General features: G+C 33.1%; 1 long non-coding RNA gene across 3 annotated transcripts in view; it reads left to right on the forward strand.

Annotated features, from left to right (window-relative positions):
• Positions 1-27527, forward strand: part of LOC140699328 (uncharacterized) — a 115962-nt gene that overhangs the window by 26912 nt on the left and 61523 nt on the right. For all 3 annotated transcript variants that reach the window (XR_012077405.1, XR_012077404.1, XR_012077406.1), the window contains exon 2: positions 15266-15391. This is a non-coding gene — a long non-coding RNA (uncharacterized lncRNA). The remainder of the gene's footprint in view (positions 1-15265; positions 15392-27527) is intronic.

Consider the following 27527-nt stretch of genomic DNA (forward strand, 5'->3'; position numbering starts at 1 on the left):
ATTTACTATTTACTATTTTGAGCAAAATTCAAATGACATAAATAACTTGCATAGAAATTCCAGTACATGGATATATAATATTTCCTTAAGTTTTGTTGAAGATCAACTTATAAAAAACTATAAAGATTTTCCTGCGGAGTGCTAACATCCTTAAGCACACAGTATTGTAATCACTAGTCCTGTTACCTGGCAGAAAAAGGGCAGCTACAGCTTCAGTCTATTGATCATCCCCTCTGCTGGAGGAATGCGTATCATCTTCATTAATAACCATGTGTTGATGCTTGTATTAATATTAATACATTAGAAGAATAAAACCAAAAGAGACTAACCTCACTAGATTAGTGAGACAAGAATCTTTACAATAGTTTAACCCAGGTAGATCTGGTTATAAAGGCTAAGGTGTTTTGTTTTGTTTTGTTTCAGTCTACCTTCACTTAGAGAAAAGGAGATATGACACCAATAAGGCCACTTCAGAGACTTTGACATACTTTGTTACATCTCTATGATAAATCACACAGGATGCTTTTGTTATTTAACACACTTGTAATACTTGAAATGTAGAGGGAAAAAGTTGAAAAATACTGGATTAAAACTGTTAACAATTTCCAAATAAAGGATGCTAAAAAGTAAGATGACGGTAAATAAAAGAATCAGTACTAAAAGGCAGACCAAAATATTGAACTCTGCAATCTGACACTCATAACCCTCAAAATTTACCTTTCAAGTGCTCTCTATCCATTATTATGAATTATTTGCAATCCACTTACTGCCTACACCATTTGGCATCTACTAAACTACCTTTTTTCTACTGAGAAACATCTGTCCATCCTATTCTCTTAAGCACACATTAAATATTGGTTTTCAGATCCTTCAGATTGTCTTTGTAGTCCTTTTATTCCTGTATTGTGCACTTATTTTGCTATTTGTTACACTCCTTTCCCACCTGCTAGAACTTTCATTTGCTTGACCAATACATAATACTTAGTATAGGTTCTCAGATGTTTAAATCTTTGGAAACTTCCTTCAGTCTTAAGAAGTACAAAGCGCTATGAATGTCTACTCTTCCACAATAAATATTATCACTTAAAAAATAAATGGCCGTCACAGTTTGAAAGAAAGCCTTTAAGTTGTCATTCCATATCTCTTAGCTGACATATTGTATAATTAGGAGTTCCTAAGTGCAATTCTTCAAAGAAAAGCTGGAAACAGAGTTCATATATTTGTCAGTGAGTAATACATACTATATCCAGCTCCCCTGGGGTTAAAAATTAGTCTGTTCTTCCCCCAAAAATGCAATAGGCACTAGATGACAAGTCATTTGTTGAAACAAATATGATCTCTGTATGATTCATCCCTTCAAGGAGGCATGACCTGTCTGCTGTGGGACATTTAAAAAAGACTTTGTTTTACCAAGGGGAAATACATAATGTTATCCACATCGTTACCTGAATTCTCTAATGGATTTGAGTGAAAAGCGAAACAAACAAAAACTTCAACCAGTTTTTCAGTCAGATGAGAAAATGGTGTTCGTGAAACCTAAGTTACATATATTATTTTCCCAAGGAGTAAGTTATTTATGATTCACAATTACGGACTCAATCTAGAAGAAGAAATTTAATGAGGATTTCTTCTTGTATACACTTTCTCTTCCAATTCAACCATGGGTTAATAGTTTCTCTTCACTACCTCAGATGCATACTCTTAGATATTGTTAGCTGTCATCATCTCTACACACTGGTGGGATGTGACAGGTATTGTAAGTAAGATAGTAAATAAGTAACAGAATAATTCAAATCAGTTTTGGCCTTATCCACATGATGTTATGCCAGAGTACCCCTAAAATAACAGCTCTAAGAAGCCCAGATGAACACTTTACGTAAATGTCAGAACCCCACCTTCCCAGTCAAAGCAAGACCAACCCATTTTCTTCAAACCTTCACTCCTTCAAGATTTCTTTGCAGACGCTCCTATCTGCCATCTAATTCCTTTATTTTGTTTTACTTATTTTTGCCTTCCCAACTCTTAAAATTTCTCCCTGTTCTTTACAAAGAACTCTTTAAAAAGCTCAAAGGTATAATTTGTTCATTTGCATCATAATTTTAACAACAGAGGTTATATACTCAGATTGGTGTGCAAATTAATATATATACACATGTGTATATCCTTATTGTGCTAATGTTGCTAAAACATAGTCAATATGCTTGGATAGTCATATTCTTGCTCTATGAAGTAAGAGAAAAAGAACTTGAGAAATTTTAAAGAAAAATTGTTTTTATTCTTATATACATATAAAATACATAATATATATGATAGAATATGGTCTCTAATGTACATAACAATATTATATATTTCCTAATATAAATAACAACTACATGTGTATATACATACATAGCACAGCATTATTTACTTAGAGAAACTGTAATAATACACATAGTTTAAAAAGTTTTAAGTTTGGCATCAGACTACAGATAATTACATGTCAAAACTGAAACACATACTACTTTTAACTAATTGGATTATATCTTTCTGTGGGAATCTGTAATTTAACATGCACTTTCCTTTCTTCCACTTTGGAGTTGTGAAAGAAAAACTGTGCCACTCAAGTTAAACAGGCAAGGAAGAATTTATTCAAGACTGTTACAATAGGGATTAAGACAACTGCAAAAGGGCAAAGAGATTGAACTCAATTCCACAGAAATAAAAGGCAGGAGAGTTTTTAAGTGCTAGGATGAGTTAGCAGAAAATTACTAGAGGACAGTAATGGGAAGGTTAGTCAATGTGATTAGGCCATTTGTGCTTGCTAATTAGGACTTTCAGAAGTTAGGCCACTGCCCTCCCACAGAGACTGGGAGATACAGACCTCATCTTTCTTGATGATTGTATTTCAGAAGGATGGCTCCTAGGTCACTGAGAAAGATGTTCCTGCGTTGTAAAACTGGCAAGAAACTGCAAGAAGATTTACATCTCAAAGGGGCAGAGAAAGAATTTACAATGATAAGTTTTTGGAAAGTAAATACTCTAAAGAAGGGAGATTAGGGGCCAATAGTCAGGAAGAAATCTGTCTAAAATTAATAAAGCTAATATGTAGAGTATAAAAGTGTCAGAGGGAATACTATATTTCACAAATTTATTCATTTTTAAAATTAACCTGGACATAAATTCATGTGTGGCATTACCAAAATATAGACCAGAATGAGAGTCAAAGTGAAGCTGAAGTCATTTTAGACTCCTCTTTTATACAGTTGATATTCAGAAACCACTGTTTTTCTCTTGCCCTTATCCTGTCCCTCTGAATTAGATAGTTTATGTATACAGAGCAGTCTGGAGCTCAGTTTGACTCCAAAATACCACCATAGAAGCTATACAAATTTTAGAGAAGTGAAGGAGAAAATGACCTGACTACATATAAAATGCCTTTTATTAGGATAATGCCATTACCAAAGAAGTCAATATCCTTGAAACAGTTTTACTGTTAATAAGACCTTGGGGAATTTAGAGGGAAAGGATCCTAATTTGATCCTAATTATCTCTGTTTTAATTAGAGCTTTTCAACATTCACTTAGTGAAATTTACCAAGGTATCATAAGAGAAGCATTGTATCTCTCAGTTTTGTAACTGGAAAAGATCTCAGAGAGAGTATCAGGTCCAACTAGTTCATTTTAAAGTAATAAGATAAAACAGCTTGCCCATTGGGTATCTCTCTTACTTCTCATACACACACACACACACACTCTCTAGTACTCAAAGTGATGGAATATTTCTAAATTTCCATATTTGGAAATTTCGTTATATGTTACATCCCATCAAGATGAGTTTACATATAATTCTTATGATTAATAATTACATACTACTTACAGCTAACATACTGTATTTTGCATGGGACAAAAATTAATAAATAAATACTTGTTAAAATGTTCTCTATATTCTTTTCATTAAAGGTTAATTGATGTTTTAAATTATTCCTCAGTTACCACAACTTATTTTATATGTAAAGAATAGAATCCCTCATTGATTTCATTCTCATTCAGGTAAAATGTGCTTTGTGACCTGGCCAATGAGAAATAGAACTCTCAAACTGCTCATTATCAAATAGCCTTATTATGAATCCATTTATTTCTGTACTAATCTTTTTTAAAATTAGCCCTGATTTACAATGTTAGGAAACAAGAAAATCTCTAAGTACTTTTAAAGAGATAATCCATCTTTTAAAGAACCGTTTGATATTTACTAAATCTTTTACATTCTGTATATTCAATTGAACCATATTTTCATGATTAGAACAAGTGCCTAAATATTTGTGTACCCTCAAAATTTGAATTTTGAAATCCTAACCCACAATGTGATGACATTAGGAGATAAGACCTTTGGGAGGTAATTCAGTAATGAGGACACAGCCTCGTGAAGCAATTAGTATCCTTATAAGAAAAGGCAGATTGTTTTCTAGCTGTCCTATCCATTATTGAAAATGGGATACTGAAGTCTCCTGCTATGTATGGTTATTGATTTCTCCCTTCAGCTCTGTCAATATTTGCTTTATATTTTGCAGCCCAATGGACCTAACAGATACATACAGACTTTTCCACCCAAGGGCAGAATACACATTCTCCTCTAGTACAAATGAGACACTCTAGGATACATCACATTTTAGGTCACAAGACAGGTCTTAACCAATTTAAGAAGATCAAAATAATTACAGGTACCTTCTCTGACCATAATAGAATGAAACTAGAATTGATATGATCATAGTTAACAATATTGTTTAACAATACTGTATTATGTACTTGAAATTTTCTAAGAAAGTAGACTTTATGTTCTTATAACAAAAAACAGGAAAGAAAAATAGAAACTATGTGAAGTGAACAATGTGTTATTTGGTTTGATTATTTTAATTATTTCACAGTGTGTATATATATGTACTCTACATATATATAGTATACTTTAAATATATACAATTTATATTTGTCAGTTAGACCACAATAAGCCAGAAAAACAATTGAGTTCATTGACATCTTAAAAAATAAATAAATAAAAGACAAAAAGACAAAAGAGCTTGCTCAGTTACTCTACTCTGCTCTGCCATGTGAGATAACATGGTCCTTTGCAAACCAGGACATGGGTTCTCATCGGACATTGGATTTCACAGCACCTTGATCTTAGACTTTCCAGCCTCCAGAACTTTAAAAAATAAATGTTTGTAGTTTTTTTGTTTTGTTTTGTTTATATATATGTATTTTTTTTATTGAAGTATAGTCAGTTTGCAATGTTGTGTCAATTTTTGGTGTATAGCACAATGCTTCAGTCATACATGAACATACATGTGTTCGTTTTCATATTCTTTTTAAACACGTTACTAAAAGATATCAAATATAGTTCCCTGCATAAATTGTTGTTTAAGCTATCCAGTCTGTGATAATTTATTATAGCAGCCCAAAATGATTTAAAGGATGCCTAAAACTCAGTTATGAAATACCTATAATAAACCATTTAAAAATTATCAGATAACTCACATGAGAGTAAAATAATGGTTACCTTATATATTAGATTGTTTTTCCCATAATTGAATATCTGTTCAAAGCAAATATTATATGATATTATATGTTTAAACAGTTTAATAATTAAGAGCATTGATAACAATCAGATCCTTCTATATTATGCCATAATACACTAAGCGTAACTCCTCTCATTAATACTCTTTTTTAAACAATTAAAATATTCTCTATATTTCCTTTTTTTAAGTCTTAGGTTAGTTTTAAAAAATACTTCTCACTGAACATAATACAAATGTGAACATTATACTTACTCTAAAATATAGCAAAATCAAATGTTTTAATTATATACTCAGATAATAATTTTAGATTAGTCCTACTAATTTGAAAATATGAAGAGTTGTATGCTCACAATTTATGCCTCTTTCATAAATTTTATTCATACAATTCCAGACCATTTAAAATTGCTTCTAGGAGCTGAAGAGAACTAAAATTTACAATTTATAAAAACAGTAGTGCTCTGAATTTTATATTGGCTTAAAAATAATTTCTCAATGTTCTGTACATCAACAAATTTTCCTAAAGGAATGCTTACTTTTTTCAAATTATTTAATTACCAACTTACATAAATGAGGTCTAAAATGAAATGTGATCCTGTCATAACATGCTGGTTAAAGCAGAAATTGATGCAACTGAAAGTCATTTGCAAAGCAAATTTTTTTAAAGTCAAGAGCTTTCAATTACTTTGATAACATAAATACACTTATAGAAACATATATGAGAAAAACTGAAGAGAGGATAACATCTATATTTACAAAGAAGTTTTTTATAATATTATTTCTTTGTTATACTTAAAAAATAATCCAAATATCCAATTATAAGGGGTTGACAAAGTGTACTTTATCAAGGTAGTAGACTATTTTCAACCCAAAAAAAGTTTGTAAAGTTTTATTATAATGTAGGAAATTATTTATACAAGAATTAAAGAAAAAATTTTGTATATGCAATTGTATAATTGTATAGTTGGATATACAAAAATTATCAGGTATGTAACAGCCATATGCAATGAAATCAAACTAGAATTAACATATCAAAAATAGTAACAAGAGTTGATTTTGAGAGGGGAGATTATAATGAGTAGACATCTAAGAAAACATCCAGATGGCCAACATGCACATGAAAAGATGCTCAACATTGCTAAGTGTTAGAGAAATGGAAATCAAAACTACAATGAAGCATCACCTCACACCAGCCACAATGGACATCATTAAAAAGTCTACAAATAATAAATGCTGAAGAGAGGGTGGAGAAAAGGGAACCCTCCTACACTGTTGGTGGTAATATAAATTGGTGCAGCTACTATGGAGGACAGTAGGGAGGTTCCTTTGAAAACTAAAAATAGGCTGTGGAGAATAAGGAACCCTCCTACACTGCTGGTGGGAATGCAGTTTGGTGCAGCCACTGTGGAAAACAGTATGGAGATTCCTCAAAAGACTAGGAATAGACTTACTATATGACCCCGGAATCCCACTCCTAGGCATATATCCAGAAGGAACCCTACTTCAGGATGACACCTGCACCCCAATATTCATAACAGCACTATTTACAATAGCCAAACTTGGAGACAGCCTAAGTGGCCATCAATGGATTACTGGATAAAGATGTAGTATATTTATACAATGGAATACTATTCAGCCATAAAAACCAACAACATAACGCCTTTTGCAGCAACATGGATGTTCCTGGAGAATGTCATTCTAAGTGAAGTAAGCCAGAAAGAGAAAGAAAAATACCATATGAGATTGCTCATATGTGGAATCTAAAAAAAAAAAAAAACAAAAAAAAAAAAACAAAGCATAAATACAAAACAGAAATAGACTCACAGACATAGAATACAAACTTGTGGTTGCCAAGGGGGCGGAGGGTGGGAAGGGATAGACGGGATTTCAAAATGGTAGAATAGATAAATGAGATTATACTGTATAGCACGGTGAAATATACACAAGATCTTATGGTAGCTTACAGGAAAAAAATGTGACAATGAATATATATATGCTCATGTATAACTGAAAAATTGTGCTCTACACTGGAACTTGACACAGCATTGTAAAATGATTATAAATGGATAAAAAATGTTAAAAAAATAAAAAAAAATAAACTTACTACATGATCCAGCAATCCCACTCCTGGGCATATATTCAGAGAAAACTGTAATTCTAAAAGACACATGCACCCCAATGTTCATAGCAGCACTATTTACAATAGCCAAGACATGGAAGTAACCTAAATGTCCATCAACAGATGACTGGATAAAGAAATTGTGGTATATTTATACAACAGAATACTACTCGGCCATAAAAAAGAGTGAAAAAATGCCATTTGCAGCAACTTGGATGGACCTAGAGATTATCATATTAAGTGAAGTAAATCAGAGAGAGAAAGACAAATATCATATGCTATCACTTATATATGGAGTCTAAAAAATGATACAAATGAACTTATTTACAGAACAGAAATAGACTCACAGACATAGAAAATAAACTTATGGTTACCAATGGGGAAAGTGAGGGGGAGAGGGATAAATTAGAAGTTTGGGATCAACATATACTCACTACTGTATATAAAATAGATCAACAACAAGGACCTACTGTATAGCACAGGGAACTATATTCAATATCTTGGAAAAGAATCTGAAAAAGAATATATATGTATATGTATAACTGAATCACCTTACCATGCACCTAAAACTAATACAACATTATAAATTAATTATTCTTCAATTAAAAACGGTTAAAAATTTTAAAAAGAAAGCAAATAAGCCTTGTTGCTGATATGGAGAAAATTTTAGTAGTCTGGATAGGATATCAAATCAGCCACAACAATTGCTTAAGCCAAAACCTAATCGAGAACAAGGAAGTGAGTTATCACTTCAATTCTGTGAAGGCCGAGAGAGATAAGGAAACTCTAAAAGAAAAGTTTGAAGCTAATTGAGGTTGGTTTGTGAAGTTTAAGGAGAGAAGCCATCTCCATAACATAAAAGTGCAAGGTAAAGCTGCAAATGCCAATATAGAAGCTGTAGGAAGTTATCCAGATAATTTAGCTAAGACAATTCATGAAGGTGGCTACACTAATCAACAGATTTTGACCATAGATAAACAGCCTTCTATTAGAAGAAGATGCTATCTAGGACTTTCATAGCTAGAAAGGAGAAGTCAATGCCTGGCTTTAAAGGACAAGCTGACTTTCTTGTTAAGGGCTAATGCAGCTGGTGTCTTTAAGTTGACATGAGTGCTCATTTACCATCCTGAAAATCCTAAGGCCCTTACGAATTATGCTAAATAAAATCTGTCTTTGCTCTATAAATTGAACAACAAAGCCTGAATGACAATATATCTGTTGACCACATGGTTTACTGAATATTTTAAGCCCACTGTTCAGACCTACTGCTCAGGGAAAAAAGGTTCCCTTCAAAATATTACTACTCATTAACATTGCCCCCAGTCACCAAAGAGCTCTGATGGGAATGTACAATGAGATTAGTGTTTTTCATGCTTCTTCCACGCCTCCTAACGCAGCATCCATTCTGCATTTCATAGATCAAGGTGTGATTTCAACATTCAAGAATTACTATTGAAGAAATACATCTTCTAAGGCTATAGCTGCTATGGATAGTGATTCCTCTGATGGATCTGGGCAAGGTAAATTGAAAACCTTCTGTAAAGGATTCACCATTCTAGATGCCATTAAGAACATTATTGATTATTCATGATTTGTGGGGAAAGGTCAAAATATCAACATTAATAGGAGTTTGGAAAAAGTTGATTCCAACCCTCATGGATGACTTTGAGGGGTTCAAGACTTCAGTGGAGAAAGTAACTGCAGATGTGTTAGAAATAGCAAGAGAGCTAGAAGTGGAGCCTGAAGATGTGACTGAATTGCTGCAGATGTGACTGAATTGCTGCAATCTCATAAAATTTTAATAAATGAGCAATTGCTTCTTATAAATGAGTTTAAAAAAATGGTTTCTTGAGGTGGAATCTACTACTGATGAAGATGCTATGATAATTGTTCAAATGACAACAAAAGATTAGTAATATACATAAACTTTATTGATATAGCAGGAGCTGGGTTTGAGACAACTGATACCAGGTTTGAAAGATGTCTACTCTGAATAGAATGCTGTTAAACAGTATTGCAGGCTACCAAGAAATTGTTCATAAAAAAAAAGAGTTAATAAATGTGGCAAACTTCAGTGTTATTTTAAGAAATTTCCACAGCCATCTCAACCTTCAGCAACCACCACCCTGAACAGTCAGCAGCCATCAGTATCAAGGCAAGATCCTTCACCAGGAAGAAAGAGTACACCTCACAGAAGGCTAAGATGATGGTTAGCTTTTTAGCAATAAAGTGTTTTTTAATTAAAATCTTACTTTTTTAAAGATGTAATGCTATTGTACACTTAATAGCCTATGGGATAGTGTAAACATAGCTTTTGTACACACTAGGGATCTAAAGAATGTGTGTGGAATTTGACACAACATTGTAAAATGATTATAAATCAATAAAAAATGTTAAAAAAAAAGAATGTGTGTTATTTGCTTTACTGTAATATTAGATTTATTGTTGTGATCTGGAATTGTACTTGCAGTATCTCTGAGATATGACTTTATCTATTTATTTGTTTTATGTATGACATGGTATCAAACAACCATGAAACAACCACCACTAGAATATTTAGAAAAACTTACACTGATTTACAAGGTTCACCCTTCTTCTATTTTCCTGACTTACCACCCCTTGCAGTTTTTAGTTCTATGCTTTTACTTTTATACAGTTTTATCATATGTATATATAGTCTTAAGCAGTGAATGTTTTTTCTTATTTTTTTAACTTCATAAAAACTATCCAATCTATATATAATTTTGTGTGACCTATGTATTTCACTGAAAATTATATGGAAAATATTATGTTATATGGCAATATCATTCATTTTGACTGTTGCATAATATTCTGAAACATAAGTTTACCCCAGTATATTCATCCATTCTCCCGCCAGTTTTTTTTAGGTTGTCCTTACTTTTTTGATATTAAGACCCATGCTTCTCTAAGTATTCATGTATTCTATACATTGTTCTATCAACTACTGTTAAATTATTTTAATGATATTTCTTGGCTTCAAATAACTCACTATATAAATCCACAAATACTTTAATTAAAATATAGTCTTATTCTGAGCTGAGAGGGTTCATGGCAGGTGACCCCAGAATGTGCCACTTTGTCATCTGGATTATTTCTAGCTGAAGTCAGTCAGGGCCCAGCAAACTCAAAATGAGCTTTTCACCTCCCTCTTAACTTCCTAAAATTATTTAGATAGGGCACCTGTACCAGGAAGAGAGCTATTAACAGAGACAACTTTTTATATCAGAAAGGCTTATCTGCATGGCCTGGCAAACATTTCTTTACCAAACCATTGTTTTTTTCATTCCTGTGAATTTTCTTCCTTCTATTTGGAGTCCCTGGTCCCTACTCTCTTCTCAGCTGAGGATGTATATAAGCCTCAATACCTGACTGCTTGGGAGTCTTATGAATTTGTGGGGCTCTTGTAGTACAAAATTAAATTTTTTTTCTCTCGTTAATCTGTTTAAGTAATTAGACCAGGCAAAGAACCTAGAAGGGAAGTAGGGAAACTTTTTCTGCACTACAGAGCATTTGTAACAGGTATAGGTTTAATTATGATAAGTGTCTATATACATCATATAATTTTTATGTGAGCTTCTTATTTAGAACATATAACTAGAGATTATCTAATCTGACAATCTCTATCTTTTAATATGTGTTCTTAGTCTATTTTAATTCAGTGTACTTATTCATATGGTTGGGTTTAAGTTTGTCAACTTTATGGGTTTATTTCTACTATATCGTCTTTATTTCTACTGGAATGTCACTGCTTCTAGGACTTTATAGCACACATAACTAAGAGGTGTATGTATGTATATTAACCTACATATGCGCACATATCTTTGTATGTTTATCTGTCCTTCCATCTGCATGTAAATTAAAACTAAACATGAATCCGTACTGATATCTCCAATTCTGATCCAGGACCACAGGGCTGATTCTAGGCACATTTCTGTCACCTCCCTTCACCCCCAGTTACTTATAACTTCTACTTTGACACTGAGAAACCTGTCTCTCATAAAGTATGATTTATTTACTTAATTCAGTCCTTTTATTCATGTAAAGTGGTTTCAAAATTGAGAACACTTATTAATGTCACAAACAAATTTACCAACATAAGCTCAATATTAATAAATAGTCCCTTTTGTCTTCAGTCTTAGAATATCAAGTCAAAGTATTGTTTTCCAGTCACTTAGATCAGCTACTTTGACATCTCCTTCAGAAAGGCTATTCCGTATGTTTGTAGTATAATTAGATTTATTTGTTACAGTCTGCAGTCCATCCTGTGATCGCCTGGCATTTTAATGGGTTGGTTTTTGTTATTGTTGTCATTAAATTTGCACACAGTACACAGTGAGATTCACTTTTCATGTTGTTCAATTTTATAGATTTTGACAAATGTATAAAGTATCTACTAACACAATACTATATGGAACAATTTTGTCACTTTTTGTGACTCCTTTATAGTCAACATCTCCTGTCTTTCCCAATCTTTGGCATCCACTGATCTGTTTCTATTATTTTTCCTTTTCCAGAATGGAAAATTGATGACACGTAGTCTTAAGTCTAACTTCTTTATCTAAGCAAAATGCATTCAAGATTAATCCATGTAGTTGAGTAAATTAACATTTTATTTTAAGTTTTTTTTGTTGCTGCTGTTGTCATGGCCACTTGAGTTTTTATTTATTTGATTTTTTTTAAGTTGCTGAAGAGTTGTTCACTCAGGTATTGATGTATTGATGAGCTATCTGTGTAATGATGAACCACAGTTTGCTTATTCTTTCACCTGTTGAAGGACATCTTGGTTGCTTCCAGATTTGGGTGACTGTAAATCGAGCTATCATGAACATCCATATAAAGATTTTTATATAAACCTTTTTCCCATTTATTTCACTAAATTCCTAGTAGTGAAATTACTGCAATGTATGGTATATGTGTTTAAATTTGTAAGAAACTATCATACTCTTTCTAAAAGACTGTATACCATTTGCCATCCTCAGTGAGAGTTTCCTCTGCTCCCCATTTTTGCCAGAATTTGGTATTTTCCATCTTTTAAAAATTTTCGGCATTCTAATAATTGTGCAGTGATTTGATTTTTATTTGTCTAAAGACTAATGATGTTGAACATCTTATATGTCATCCCTACATCTCCTTTGATGCAGTGTCTGTACCGGTGTTATGTCTACTTTTATTGGGTTATTTGTTTTCTTATAGTTGTTTTATTTGCAAATATTTTCTCCAAGTTTGCGGCCTATGGTTTCATTGAATAGTATCTTTTGCAGAGAAAAAGTATTTAACCTTGATAAAGTCCAATTTGTTATTATTTTTTCTTTACAAATTCTGCTCTTGATGTTTTATCTAAAAACCTTTTGTCTGGGTCAGTGTCATGCAGACTTCCCATTATATATCTATCCCCAAAGACATTTGATAGTTTGACCTTTTATATTAAGCCTGATCCATTTTATGCTAAAACTTGTGTATGTGGAGTATGTTTCAAAATTCTCATTTTGCACAGGGACATTCAAACGTTTCTGTACCCTTTCTTGAAAAAACTATCTTTTCTCTAATAAACTAAAAAGAAAATGGCCCCTGTGTATCTTCATCACAAATCCGTTCATATATTTGTGTGGATCCATTTCTTGGATTGTTATTTTGTTCCATTGATCTTTGTGGGCTTCTCTTACCTTTCACTCAGTGTGGTACCTGAGTGTGTGAAAGGTTTTTCTGTGTTTTGTCTCCATTCTTAGCTTTTAGGAGTCCCTGCAAGCTTATGTTAATCATGGAAGGGTTTCTTTCCATGCTCTGTGCCTCTCTCAGAGCTGTAGCCTTCTGCATGGTACTTGATTACGATGGAATCAGGTGAGCCCTCAGTGTACCTGGGAGAGCCTGGGTCTTAGGTAGGCCTTGTGAGCTCAGACCTTGGGCTTGTGGCATTCTCTGTATTCCTACCATTCTCCTTGTTTGTCAGCCAAATACTTCATTTTATCTGTGAATGGGTTCTGGGCTGGAAAGGGTTTCTTGTACCTCCTTAAATAATGGCAGACCTCTAGTCTGTATTAAAACAAATCCTGGGCCCAGCAAAGGATTGTTTTCCTCCTTTTTGAAAGACAGAGAGTTTTAACTTATACTCCCATTGCAATGCATTGGGAGGTGGGGTGGAAGGGTCAGAAACCTGTGGGCTGGTAGCAGAGGTGGTTCCTGGCCTTCCTCTGAGCCAGATGGATTTTGCCTACCCCTTTTCTTGAATTATGCTTCCCAAATTCTTACTACAGTACTTAGCAATAGTCACTATGAAATTTGTAGAAATCTGTCATTTCAGTGTTTCTCATATCTTTCAAGCACGAGTTTCATTTCCAAGAGAATGGAATGTTTTCCCTTCCTCCCACTGCAAAAAAACCCTCACCTCATGGAAGAATTTGATAGATGGTCAATCAATTAAGTGGAATTGTCACCTGTTGGTTTAAACTGTGTCTTATTTATATCACATTTTCTTTTGTTCTTTGATATTTTGGGTAATTATTTAGTGATAGGTTAACTGATACTTTTATTTTCCCTGCCATTTTAGATACTTGGTAGAAAGGATAAATTAAAATCCTATTATACAGAATAAAAGACAAGCTGAGCAAAGAATTTGACTTATTTTGCAAATTATAAACTTTGAAATGCATAGCATAAATAACTGTTTTAATTTTATTTTATATTTCTTATTTGATCCTAAATGCAAATGTGATCAGCAAGGAGTTTTCCTACATAGTGAATTTTATTCCAATAAATTATTTTAAAATCTTCAGTAATTTATAAAAGCATTTATAATTAAACATAAAAAATTGTTTTAAAAACATATTTTTCACTTGTTTAAATAGATTTCTTAATGTTTTTCAACCAGTGCTGACAGTTTTAGAGCACTTAGTATTTCGTTAGAAGTATTCTAAGCACAGATGAGAAAAAAAATAAGTAAGACTGGAATATTAGCCTCTGTGATTATTATACAAACCCTGAAAATTATTCAGGTATAGATGTTGTGATATAGAAATTAAGTGAGTTTCCCAGATCCCAAGATAGGGATTTAAAGATTCAGATTGCTACAATATCATTACTGTTCTCCTTCCACTTTCAAACCCTGCTGTTTGAAACCCTAAGTGTTACTTTCTTCTTTGTCATTTAAAATGACAATAGTCCAATTTCCCAAAAGTACACAATCCTTCTCCAACAATTATTTTTCCTGTTCTAATTCAAACACACACACACACACGCTCATACAATTTCAACTTCTTCTATTCCAAGGGAAGATAAAGTCAATAAATGTTAGATAGGCCTAATACACATTGTCCTAATCACTTCCCTATAGACCAAAGAGAGAAGAGGGAACCTGAGTAGGAATGTGTAAGAAAAACTCCTTTCCCAAAATGGCATGGAAGAAGATCAGATGCTGAAGGATGTCCAATCCTAGTATCCTTGGGAATAAGCCTATTTTATTATTTAAAGAACATATTGTGAATTCTGCTTTCATTTAAGATGTAGAAGGCCACAAGAAATATATTTACCCTACAAGTAAAACTTGAAAAATGTACAAAAATAATAAAATTTTTTGTGTCCATTAGAGAACCAAGGTTTCAACTCAACTGGGTTAACTGAATTCGAAATGGTGACAAGCTTCTCCGAGAGGAGATGAAAACCAGTACACTATCTCACATTTGGCGGTGAAGAGGTGGCTACCACAGAAGCAGGTAAGAAGAATTCAGCTAAAATGTCAGTAAACCATAAAGGCTGAGATTGGACTAAAATGTCAGTTTAGAAGAGAAACTATAACCTTTCAAACACAAGGGAAGTTCACAGTCACTTGCAAACTCTTTCTTATAAATGTTCTCTGGGTGTTCATAAGAGAGACTTGTGGGGGGTTGAGGGGACAGGAGACTAGAGAGAATCCCTTGGTGGCATGGGTTTATGAGAGGTTAATGATTGTTACTAGAGACCAGAAAAAAATACTACCCATCTCTAGGGACTGTTTTTTTTTTATCAGAAAAAAACCTTCAACTGCTGGGGAAAGAGAAGGAAATATTGTGGTCCTCAGGGTCCCCCAAAAAAGCCACTGCTTCTGGAGGGGGGCAGGTAGAAGTGAACCTTTTGGCCTCTAAGCAAGGGGTAGAAAAACCTTTTAGACTTAAGAGGTCTGCTACCATTTGGAGAAAAGTGGGGAACTTTCTCTCACTCAAGACCGCCACAGACATAATGTAGAGTTCAGTTTCTAAGGAGACTGACAAAAATGCTGAGAATAGAACATCTCAGCACCAACGTTCAGTGCACAGAATTTGCATTATTTTATTTTATTTTTATCTTGCTTGGAGTTCCTTCATCTTAGATCTGTATTGGTTAAATGATTGATTGATTGTCTTTCTGGAGCTCAAATTACACAAACGTTACGCTGCTTCATATTGTTTCCTAACGCTTAGATGCTCTGTTCTGTTTCTTTTACACTTTTTTTCTCTTTGGTATCTCAGTGTAATTTCTACTTACCTATCTTCAGGTTAACTTTTCCTAATGATTTATCATTCTTCATCTCTCAGTGTGTTTTTTTCCTAGAATTTTTATATGACCCTCATTAGTGCTTTCCATCTTTCTGTTCAAATGCTTCATCTAATGCACATTGTCCAACTTTTACTATAAAACTGTAATATGTTGGTAATGGTTATTTTACAGTTCCTGCATTCTAGCTCCAATATTTATGTTATCTCTGAGTCTAATATTATTATTATTATTATTATTAATCTCTTGCTTTCGAGTTTTTTCATAACTTTCTATTGAATGCCAGTGATCATATATAAAAGAAGAGTAGAGAATGAAATAGGTAAAGCTGGCATCTAGAAATGGACACATGTCTTCTGTCACACCATTAATGTAGATGAGTTAATTCAATCTAGTCAATTTAGGTTTTGTTGTTGCTGGAGTCACTCCTAATGCATCAAAGCCTTCATGTTTCTCCAGCAGTGGATTGATGTCACATGTTACAGTGTGAGACACAGGTTACTTAAGACTAGAGTCAGAGGCAGGGATTCTTGAACAGATGATTTATTGAGGGGTGCTCTCAGAAGAGGGAAGTGAGTAGTGAGTCAAGTTATCTGGGTCCAGGGGAAGAGGATGGAGCTCAGTGGTAGCATGCATACATTGCATGCAAGAGATCTCAGGTTCAATCCCCAGGACTTCTATTAAAAAAAAAAGATACCTGAGTCCTAGTCTAGAAATGATTATTAACAAACTCCGTTACTTTGAACAAGTCATTTCTCCTAACCATGATTTATCTCTAAAAGGCAGATACAGAAGACAACACATAATTTTAAGATTCAATTTGGCTCAGAGACATATTCTTCAAGTTCAGAATACATAGTATGTGCCTTTCATTTATTGCTAACAGCAAAACGATATTCTGAAATGTAGCCTATTCTCCATGCAAATTAACAATGATTTGAAATACTGTAATGAGAAATTAAAAAAAGTGCTTCAGTGGTGGATTAATTTACACCTGTATTTTTAAACCTTACTGCAGGAGGAAAAAAAAAATATATATATATATATAAAACATATATAAAATAGCTCTGAGGAAAAAAAAAGAAGAGAAACTAAAATTGCAAGTCAGTAGATATTTGGGTGAGGGAAAGGAGTGATTAAGGAGATCAGGTTAGATACAAGTGTGGTCATTTTTAAATGTCTTCCTTTCTTTTGAGTATGGTGTTTTATTGTTTTATTTTAACTGACAAATAAGAGAAGCATAAATTTGGAGATTTATAAAACTCTTATTTACATTTCAGAGAAGGGAGGACTCATAGTTTCTCACTTAATCTTCTGATATTACAAATGAGGACATTAAGGAGAAAAATGTTGGGGATGAAATGGGTAGGGGAATGAAAGAAAACTTTAAAAAACAAAATCAATATCATCAAAGCCCAGGGGCTTTGATCAGAATTGGAAGTGCTCTCTGAACTGCTGAAGCTAAACATGTGTATTATCTGATTTTCTAGAAAAAGTGTTAGGATTTTACTTTTAATCACCCTGGATTTCCTCAGCAATAACGAAATTCACTCTGGATAACCTCCACTACCTCTTTGTTTAATTCATATTTTTACCTTTCCCCAAATTCTTGAGTAGAATCTATATATAGTCATTCCCTCAGAATCCACAGGTAAGACTGTACATTATTTTGTACAAGGGGCTTGAGCATACATGGATTTTGCTATCCGCAGGGGTTCCTAGAAGCAATATACCAAGGCATGACCCTAAATGTTTTATTTTGATTATCTATTGAGGATGTATATGGGGAACACCCATGTAAAGCCTTTGGTGAAACACAGAAAATATCTGATTCAACAGAAACCTTACGTGGGCAGAGGCAAATATTGTGAGTTTTAAAAAGTCACAAAATCAAGAAGATAATATTGGTCTATAAGACAAAGTTGGGGACAAAATTCCTATCACCAGACATAGTCTTTCCATTTTCGCTTAAAAAGTCCTTGTCATACAGTATAGGATGTGAATTCTATGGTTATGAAACAAAAGACACAAAGAGGAAGATGTAATGAAATAGTACAACGGATGAATAGTTTCCATAATTCTTCCTTTTTCCTGAGTCCTTCATGACGTCATGTAAGACATCAAAAAATAGCCAAAGATACTTCAAGTTAGACGTGGGTGTACCTGTGTTTTATGCTATTCCGGGACTCTAAAGGCTCACAGTGCTGGAAGAGGGAGGTGAAGGCATCAGTAAACAAGCGGATTACAGACTTATTCAAGTACAGACCTACTTAGAATAATATAATAAATGCACATTGTGGTTTAAGTGAAACCTCATCAGATTTTAACCATAACCATAACTATAATTATGGACATGTTGATATTTCTATGTCAATAATTCTTTAGACAAACAATATTTTTGTTAGGTACATACTGCATTAGTAAGTTCATCTCTCTAAAATATGTATGAATATTCAAAAGAGCAAGAGAACTATTAATTATATGCAATCTTAATATGGCAAATATATGACAAGAAAATAACATATATTTTTCCCACCCTTCATGTTGTATTTATTCTTGGATATGAGGTCTAGCTTTCAATTCTTTCCCTGAAATTGTCCTATTCCTTGTTAACTTGTGCCTTGAATTATTTTAAAATAATACACAGTGGGAAAGTCATTACTAATTTGTGATTTAAAGCATAAAGTGCAAAAAAAACCCTGTAAACTTTACAGACTCATACTTTTTAGTGTTATAGACTACTGGAGATTATCTGGTTAAACTTCTTATTTCACAAGGGAGACCTGCAGATTTGCCAGGCTTGAACTTTTTGCCAGGGCTAAAGACATTTGACAGTAATAGATAAGGTGGGTAATTGATGTCCCGTATTCTCAGTCCTATTGAAAGTTGCTATTCAACATGTAGTCCTCTGACCTGAAGCTTTGGCATCAACTGGAAGTTGGAGAGGGATGCAGAATCTCAGTCACCACTCCAGATTTATTGAATCAGAATGTATACACTAGTAAAATCCCTGGTGATTCATTACATTTAGTAAATCACTGGTGATTCACATTAAAGTATATAAAAAGCACTTCTCACTGGGAAAAGCTTGGGTGGAAGGAGATTTCTCGCAATGACCTCAGCTCACTTCCATTTTCAGCTTTGCTTCTTGGGTTATAAAACAGTGTTCACCAAAGTGGGGTGTTTAGAGTAGGAAGTTTTCCTTGGTGTGTGAAGAACATAGTGGAACTTGTATTTATACATAATTTTAAAGATTCTATTAAATTGGTCACTCTGTCCTTATTCCCCAAGATCCATTTTCTACCCTTTTATGTCCTGCTGTAGTCTGTGCTCTAAGGGCATAATCACCTGGGTTCATTGCCCTTTGGATTTTGATTGGGGTTAGCCAATGTGGGAGAGACCAGATGGAGATCAGAAGATGAGCGCAAAATTAAGGTATTTCTCTCCCAGCTCCTATTTTCTTTGCTTGAACACCAGGATCATGGAAGTGTCTGCTTTTCTCTGCAGTTAAAAATGCTATTGGATAGATTATTTTCCAAGGTTTCTGCTCTCTCCTTGGCATTAGGAGCCCTAGTTCATTCCCTGATCCCTTCAGAGAATGGAGTGATACCATTTTCTGGTGCTGCTTACTTACATCAATAATATTTGTTGATTCCCTGAATCTCACCCTCAACTCTGTAAATAATCTCCTCATTGTTTTCAAAGTTTTGAAATATATCCATATTTTCTTGTTTATTTGTATATCTTGTAATTAATCCAGTTCATATATATGTATCTCATGTCATATATATCTCCTATATTATCTCTCTCACACACAAACGCATACACACACATACTAGTGGGAGAGGGAGCATGGTCAAATATATTTGAAGATCATTGCTAATAACATTCAAATTCTATAGTTAATATAGTAAAACAAACAAACAAGCAAACAAACAAAAAACTTCACCCTTATAGAGAAGCTATTGTTCTGTAAGAGTTACTGAGGTCACATACAGATAGGTCTAGTGGGTTAAAACCCTACCTGTATTTTTCCTAGATAAATTCTGCAGCATTTGCTTATCCTTGTGATCTGCACCACTGATTGTCTGGTCCTTTTAATGTAACATCAAATAAAGAGAAAAGTGATTAAAACATGCATAAATAGGACACATTATGTATTAACTTGATTGATTCCTTAATTTTTAGATATACCTATACCTACTAACTGGCACAATTTCAGCTTCCTTTTTCCACTTGGCATTAAGAAAGTTAGCAGCCAGACTTATCCATTCCCCTCGCTGCCAGGCAGTCGATTGCTGTATCTTCTCTGAAGAAACAGTAGTCAAAAAGAAAGACCTACTAAAGCCAGACCACTCCACCCTTTACTGAAGCACAGGAAATCATTCTACATACAAACAGTGGCTGTGTTGTCAGGTTTTAAATGTTTTATTTAAAAAAAATAAAATGATAGTTAAATCACAAGAAAGAGGACAGAACAAACAAAAAATTGTGAAGGCAGCATAAAGAATTTATGATGAAGACAATACTGGGAACAGAAGAAAATGCTAAAAACCAAAATCAATGTCATCAAATAGCTTCAGTAAGATATTGCAACCATGAAATGAAAATAATCTTCAGTCTGAGAGAATACAATTACGCCTTTAAAGTTAAAATGCAACTGCAGAAATAAAAACCTTGATAAAATGTAAAATGGAGGAGATCTATCAGAAAGAACACAGAGAGAAAGAGATAGAATGGGAGATAACAAGAAAAAAACTTAGAGGACTATCTAGGAAACCCAATAATCAAATAATAAAATTGCCAGAAATAGAGAACAGAGGAAATGAAGACAAAGAATTTTTTAATGAAACAGTTCAGGTACACAACACAAAATTAAAGCATGTGAATTTTTCATACTCAAAGAGTGCACCTAGTATCCAGTAAAATGTATGAAAAGAACTATGCCAACAGTCATTATTGTGAAGTTGCAGAACATTTGTGCCTAAGGGGAGATCCTAAATACTTCCTGAGATGAAGGATAAAAACAGTGTATTATAAAGAGAAGATAAGGCTTTAAAATATCAATTTTCTAAAACAGACAGAATGGAAACTTGAGGACCATGAAGCAATGCCTGAAAATTTAATGGAAAAGACTTCCTCTGCAGAACTCCATATCTGGCCAATCAAAACTGAGGGCTGTCAAAGACATTCTATCACATGAAAGCTCTCATAAATTTCACCATGCATACACTCATCCCTTAGAAACTACTGCAAGGATGTGCCTTACCAAAACAAGAGAATAAATCAAGAAAGAGGAAGTCAAGGGAATCAGGAAACGGGGAATCCAACAGAAAAAAAATACTTAAAAGATTTTGCAAGATAATGGTAAAGACAGATTACAGAATAGCAACTGTGTAGCAGGCTAGAGAAAAATCATTAAGAAATAAGGTCCAGGAGAGCTATTGCAAAGGGGTGGGGGATAAAGTAATTTATAGATCATCTCATTCATTTAAATGTACTAGAGAAAATATATATTTTGAAACAGAAAAATATTATCAAACCAAAAAATGAGCAATTAAACCTAAGAAGTAGTGTGTATATAGGACTATAGAACTGTCTGTAATATTTCAATAAGATGTAATCATTGAAAATAGGTCTGAAATATTATAATGAAAGTAATGATTATTAAAGAACAAAATTCTGACTTTCCATGGTGATAAGTGTCATTATCTAATAACTACTCTTAACAGATAAATGATTTACATATAAGCAAGTTACCGAGAAATATATAAATGAGTACCATAAAGTAAAACAATTAAAAACATTGAAAATTGTTGCTTCTGGGAGACATGATGGCTAATAACTCACAAGTTTTTCCCCTGAATACCACTCAGATACATTCAGTTTACTGGAACCAATACTGACTGCAAAACAAAACATATGTAAATTCCACTTTCACAATCCCAGTTTTCAAGATCCCTACAAAGTTATTCAGAATCCAGATAATACTGAGGCTATTAGTCATTCTTGTACTCTTAGAGCAACAATTTTTAAATTAATAGCCAACAGTGAGCAAGCAGTACACTAGGCACTGAACATATAAATGCTATGATCTTTCCCTAAGGAAGCTTGAATGTAAACACAGAAACAGACTCTTCATCTTTTCTGCACCTCACTTCAATTTCTACTCTTGCCATGCCATTTCTACTCTGCTGTGATTCAGGAATCTTCCCAGGAAGGTGTTCAACTCCCTTAATAATTACACTAAGTTTTAAGAGTATGATTTTTAAAAAAGAAATTATTAAAATGCTCCCTGAAACAGTAACATAATCATGAAATCTTTATGTTTCACTTGCTTCAGTCAGTCAACAAATCATTCTATAAATTATTTTTTATTGGGCACACCATAGTGTGTTCCAGGTATCTGGGACATTATTATCATCTCTGTAGTTAAAAAGTCCCTATGCATCTTTTCTGCCATGAATGCTTCCTAAAGTTATCTGGGACGACTTGATATGTTCTCCTGTTTAGATCTGTGAATATTATTGCTATTTTCCCTCTTCTCATCTCATTGACATACTTCTCCTCAAGCCTGAAAAGACGTAACATGATTATTATATGAATGACATGGGTATATGTCAGAATATACTTTCTTTTCCTAATTTTTATCTAAAGACTGTATTGTGGACTGTAACTTCTCAGATAGTATCTATTTAATTGATTCAGACAGTTATACTATTTAAATGATTTCATCAGGTATTACAGTTTTTAAAAAATACTGTGTGTTTCTAACTGATATTAGACTAACAGTATGTATGTGACAGGCTGTGTTTCCATGTTTGTATTCAGAGCCTGGTCTAGACCACCTACAGAGGAATCCTTAATAAAGGTCTGTTGTTGACAGTTCTGTCTCATTTATCCTTCTGAAAATTTTTATTTTTATATCAGCACAACCTACATCATTTGCTATTTTTAGTTGAGATAAATATTTACCTTGATTATTTCTTAAAGTAGGCAAACTAACAGTGTTGGGTAACAGAGGGTAAAGCTAGGTAAAATACTGTTAGTATAGTTTTAAGTATTTTAGGCAAAACCATTTAAATGATTTCATCAGGTATTATAGTTTTTAAAAAAAACACTGTGTGGCTCTAACTACTACTACTGTGTGATATTATTGCAGTGATTACTAGAAAAATATTGTAACAAAAATATGCGACAAAATAATTATTACTTAAATCCAGTAAAAAATCAGTTTATACATCTTTTGTTATTCTGTCATCTTTTTTATTCTGTCATTTGACTCATGACTCACATTTATTTAAATGTGAAGAACACACAAAATACAAAAAGGTGATCAAATGGAATCTAGATGATTAATACATGTGAGTCCTTTATCAGACTAAGTTGACTGGATTATAAAACTTCATGGGTAGACAACTGCATGACATATGAAAAGAGATGACATCAGATAGAAAAATATTAAAGATAATTCTGAATATTTTGACCTTTGCACAGCTGTATAAAATAAATGCAGTCCTGAACATTTTCTTTGTTCTAAAATGGAATATATATCATCCAAGGAGTCTGTCATTTCATGCTTTTGTATTTCTATAAAAAAAAAACTGGGATAGAATCAGATGTAAATCCAAAGAGAAGTTATTTTTTTCTTTTAAAAATCCATAATTCTCATGGAATAAAAAATATTATCTTGGAAGTGTTAAAATTGAGAGCCATTAAGAATATGTTTTAAGATTTGTTATAAATGAACATTTTGCTTAAACATGATAATTGTGCACAGACATGCTCTAATTTTAAATGAAAAAATAAAATAATTCTTCTTGGCATTTAATATATATCCATCATTTTCCAGGGGAGGGAACTGAGGTTGAGAAAGGATTAGTGATTTTCTAGAAGTCACACAGTAAATTAGTAGGGCAAGATAGAACTAATCCAAATTTGCTGTTTCTTAGCTCAGGCTAATTTCTTCTATTGTGCTTGAGTTTCAAATATTTTGAGCATTTAAGTGGATTCATTTTTAGAACTAAAAGAATATGGAGACCATTCTTCATAATAATATTATATTTTTAGTATTTTTACATTTAAACTGTCACTATATGCAGTATCATTTATAGTATTATTTCATACTTATGGATTAAAAGAGGTAAGTCTTGGATTTGATACATTTTGTGAAAGAAAAAGACATATGAACATAAGGTGCATTATAATACTATAATCTTATAACATCACAATTTTTTTTACTTTAAATGCTAAGAATGTGGAATACAGGAGAAAGGATAGTCAGGGAGTCTCAGGAACAGCTTCATCTAAGAGAATGGAGAGCATTTCAGCAAAAACACCGAGCACGAGAGAACAAAATGTAACTGGGGTCTACATGTATAGACTGTGAAGCCTTAGGAGATTCAGCTGATGAGGCAAGTAGGATCAGATTTTAAACAGCATTCAGTGATTTCTGTCTGAAGGCAAAAGGGAGCAACTGAAAAACTGAGGAGAGAACAAGACCATAGCTGGATATAAGAACCACTACATTCATGGCACAGTAAGACTAGATTGAAGGAGATGAGATAAGAGAAGTAAGGAGTATGATGAAAAAATTAATGAAAATTTCAAACAAGATATAATGAATGTCTAAACTGCTAAAGTAGATATTAGATACTTAGGACTTAATAGCACAGATATTTAAAGTTTTGATCATGTATTGACTTTTAAGGTAAATAAAATAAAGAAAATGTACCAATCAATTAGTGTTTGCAAGTGACATGGAATTTATTTGACTATTATACATATAGACTAGTTACTCCCTGGATATAGACCAAGTCCCAGGAAGAATATAGCGTTATAAGAAGGATTTAAAATATAGAATCCTTCAGAATGTTAATTCTTATAGATGCATAACAAAAGATGAATTCACAGAGAGATTAAGGGTAGGTGGCCAGACCTAAAGACCTCCTCCACCAAAAATAAAAAGAAAGCATCAGAGAATTGGTGGCCAGAGGTGTGTAATGTACATGGAAAGAGAAAATTATCTCAGAAACTAAGGGTGAAAAAATGTTTGAAAAAGGAGAAAATGGTCAGCAGTGACATATTTTGCCATGAAAGCAAAAAAACTGAAGTCTTAAAGATGAAATTATATTCTTTCTTTGATATAAGTTCAAATATTATTTTCTCTGACTTGGGTAGATATTGGGTGGTTGAACATACAGATGAAGTTAAATGCAAACATGTCTAACATAAGAGTGTTAATAACTGACAGATTCCTTTGTTTTTGTGAAATTAGAAGCAAAGTCATATGAAAGAGTTAGAGACAAAGTAGGATATTTGAGAAGAATAAAAAGAGTAAGGAATAAATGCCCTAGGGAATGTGATGAAGGAGTAAAGACATGTTATAGCACCACGGAGAATGATAGAGCGAGATTCAGTAATACTAAGACTGTTTTCACATGGTCCATCCAAGTCTGTTGTGATTCTAGGGATGCCCACATGTAGGTGGGCAGATAAATGTTTCCAATAATATACTTAATTTAATGTTCTCAGACTCAAACCAATTAATAAGCATTTTAGAAATGAAAACATTATTCATCCACACAGGTCCATCTCAAATTAATAACCCAAAAATTAAGTTCAACCTCCTGGCACCAAGCTTAATTGAATATTCTACTGAGGATCTCATTTCCAGTCAGATAATTTATACCTAATTCTCTCAGTCAACTACCAAGGATTTTTTAAAAGTATCAAATACATGCATAGCACTGTTCTTTAGGGTAGTATAGGAGGATTTTAAGAAATTATCCTTATTTTTGAGACACTGACTCTAAGGCAGTATATAATGCAAGAACAAGTGACAAGGTATACATATTTGCCAAAATTCATAACTGAACTACCAATTTTAAATTGAAGTATAAGTAAAATCAAGTCTAAATGTTTAAGCATTTATTAAGCTGTGGAGGATGAGCTGAAGTCTTTGACTGGAAGTATCTTATAGTATAGTTTAGAAGAAAAAGTAAATACTCCCTAATTATTTTTTAAAATAAAACGTAACACTTGTCAAATGACAAATGACAGAAATAAAATATTTATGATATAATCTGGATAATGTTAGAATAGGTAATAGTTGCTGAAATATTTAACTGGGTTTAATCTTTCATGAGAAGAAGGTACATAAGTAATTAGATAAAAGAAGCAGGGATTTTGGGAAAAAATAAAAGAAAAGAAAGAGGGGTAACAGGCACGTGAATACATCTCTCTTTTAGAAGAACTCAGTAAATGAGACAGGTTAACACTACAAACTACATTGGATTAACTGGATGGATTCCCAGGTATAACTAAACCAAGACTGTACTTGCAATGACCCTGGCTAACAGTGAGACACTGCATTCTTTATCAGCATTCCTCCTACTGAAGATGCAAGGTATAGTGATTGTGAAGTCAAAGTGTTAGGAAGCATTAGAAATAGTGATTAATGACACAACTCTAAGCAAGTGGATGGAGGATTTATTTATGTAGTTTGGTATAGCTGTTATGGAAAACAATAAGAAGATTCCTCAAAAAACTAAAAATAGATTTACCATATGAATCCATCAATCCCACTCCTAGGCATATATCCAGAAGGAACTTTAATTTGAAAAGATACACGCACCCCGATGTTCATAGCAGCACTGTTTACAATACCCAAGACATGGAGACAACCTAAACGTCCACTGACAGATGACTGGATAAAGAAGTTGTGGTATATTTATATGATGTAATACTACTCAGCCATAAAAAAGAATGAAATAATGCCATTTGCAACAACGTGGATAGGCCTGGAGATTGTCATTCTAAGTGAAGTAAGCCAGAAAGAAAAAGAAAAATACCATATGATATCACTTATATATGAAATCTAAAAGAAAAGACAATGAGCTTATTTACAAAACAGACTCACAGACATAGAAAATAAACCTATGGTTACCAGAGAGGGAAGGCAGTGGGCAGGGATAAATTGGGAGTTTGAGATTTACAGATACACACTATTATATATAAAATAGATAAACAATAATTTTATACTGTATAGCACAAGGAACTATATTCAATATCTTGTAGTAACCTATTATGAAAATGAATATATGTATATGTATGACTGAACTATTATGCTGTACACTAGAAATTGACACAACATTGTAAACTGACTATACTTCAATTTAAAAAATAAATAAATAAAGTATATGAGGGAAAAAGCACTATTTGGAGTATTCCTCCTAGTTGAAGGGATTTCAGGGAACACCAAATGAGTGAAGGAATCAACGTCTAGAACTGAAACAAAAGTGGTAAACTATTTATGCAATAGTAATGACACTGACCATA

This window comes from Vicugna pacos, chromosome 11 (assembly GCF_048564905.1).
Source record: "Vicugna pacos chromosome 11, VicPac4, whole genome shotgun sequence".
In the NCBI taxonomy this organism is placed as follows: domain Eukaryota; kingdom Metazoa; phylum Chordata; class Mammalia; order Artiodactyla; family Camelidae; genus Vicugna; species Vicugna pacos.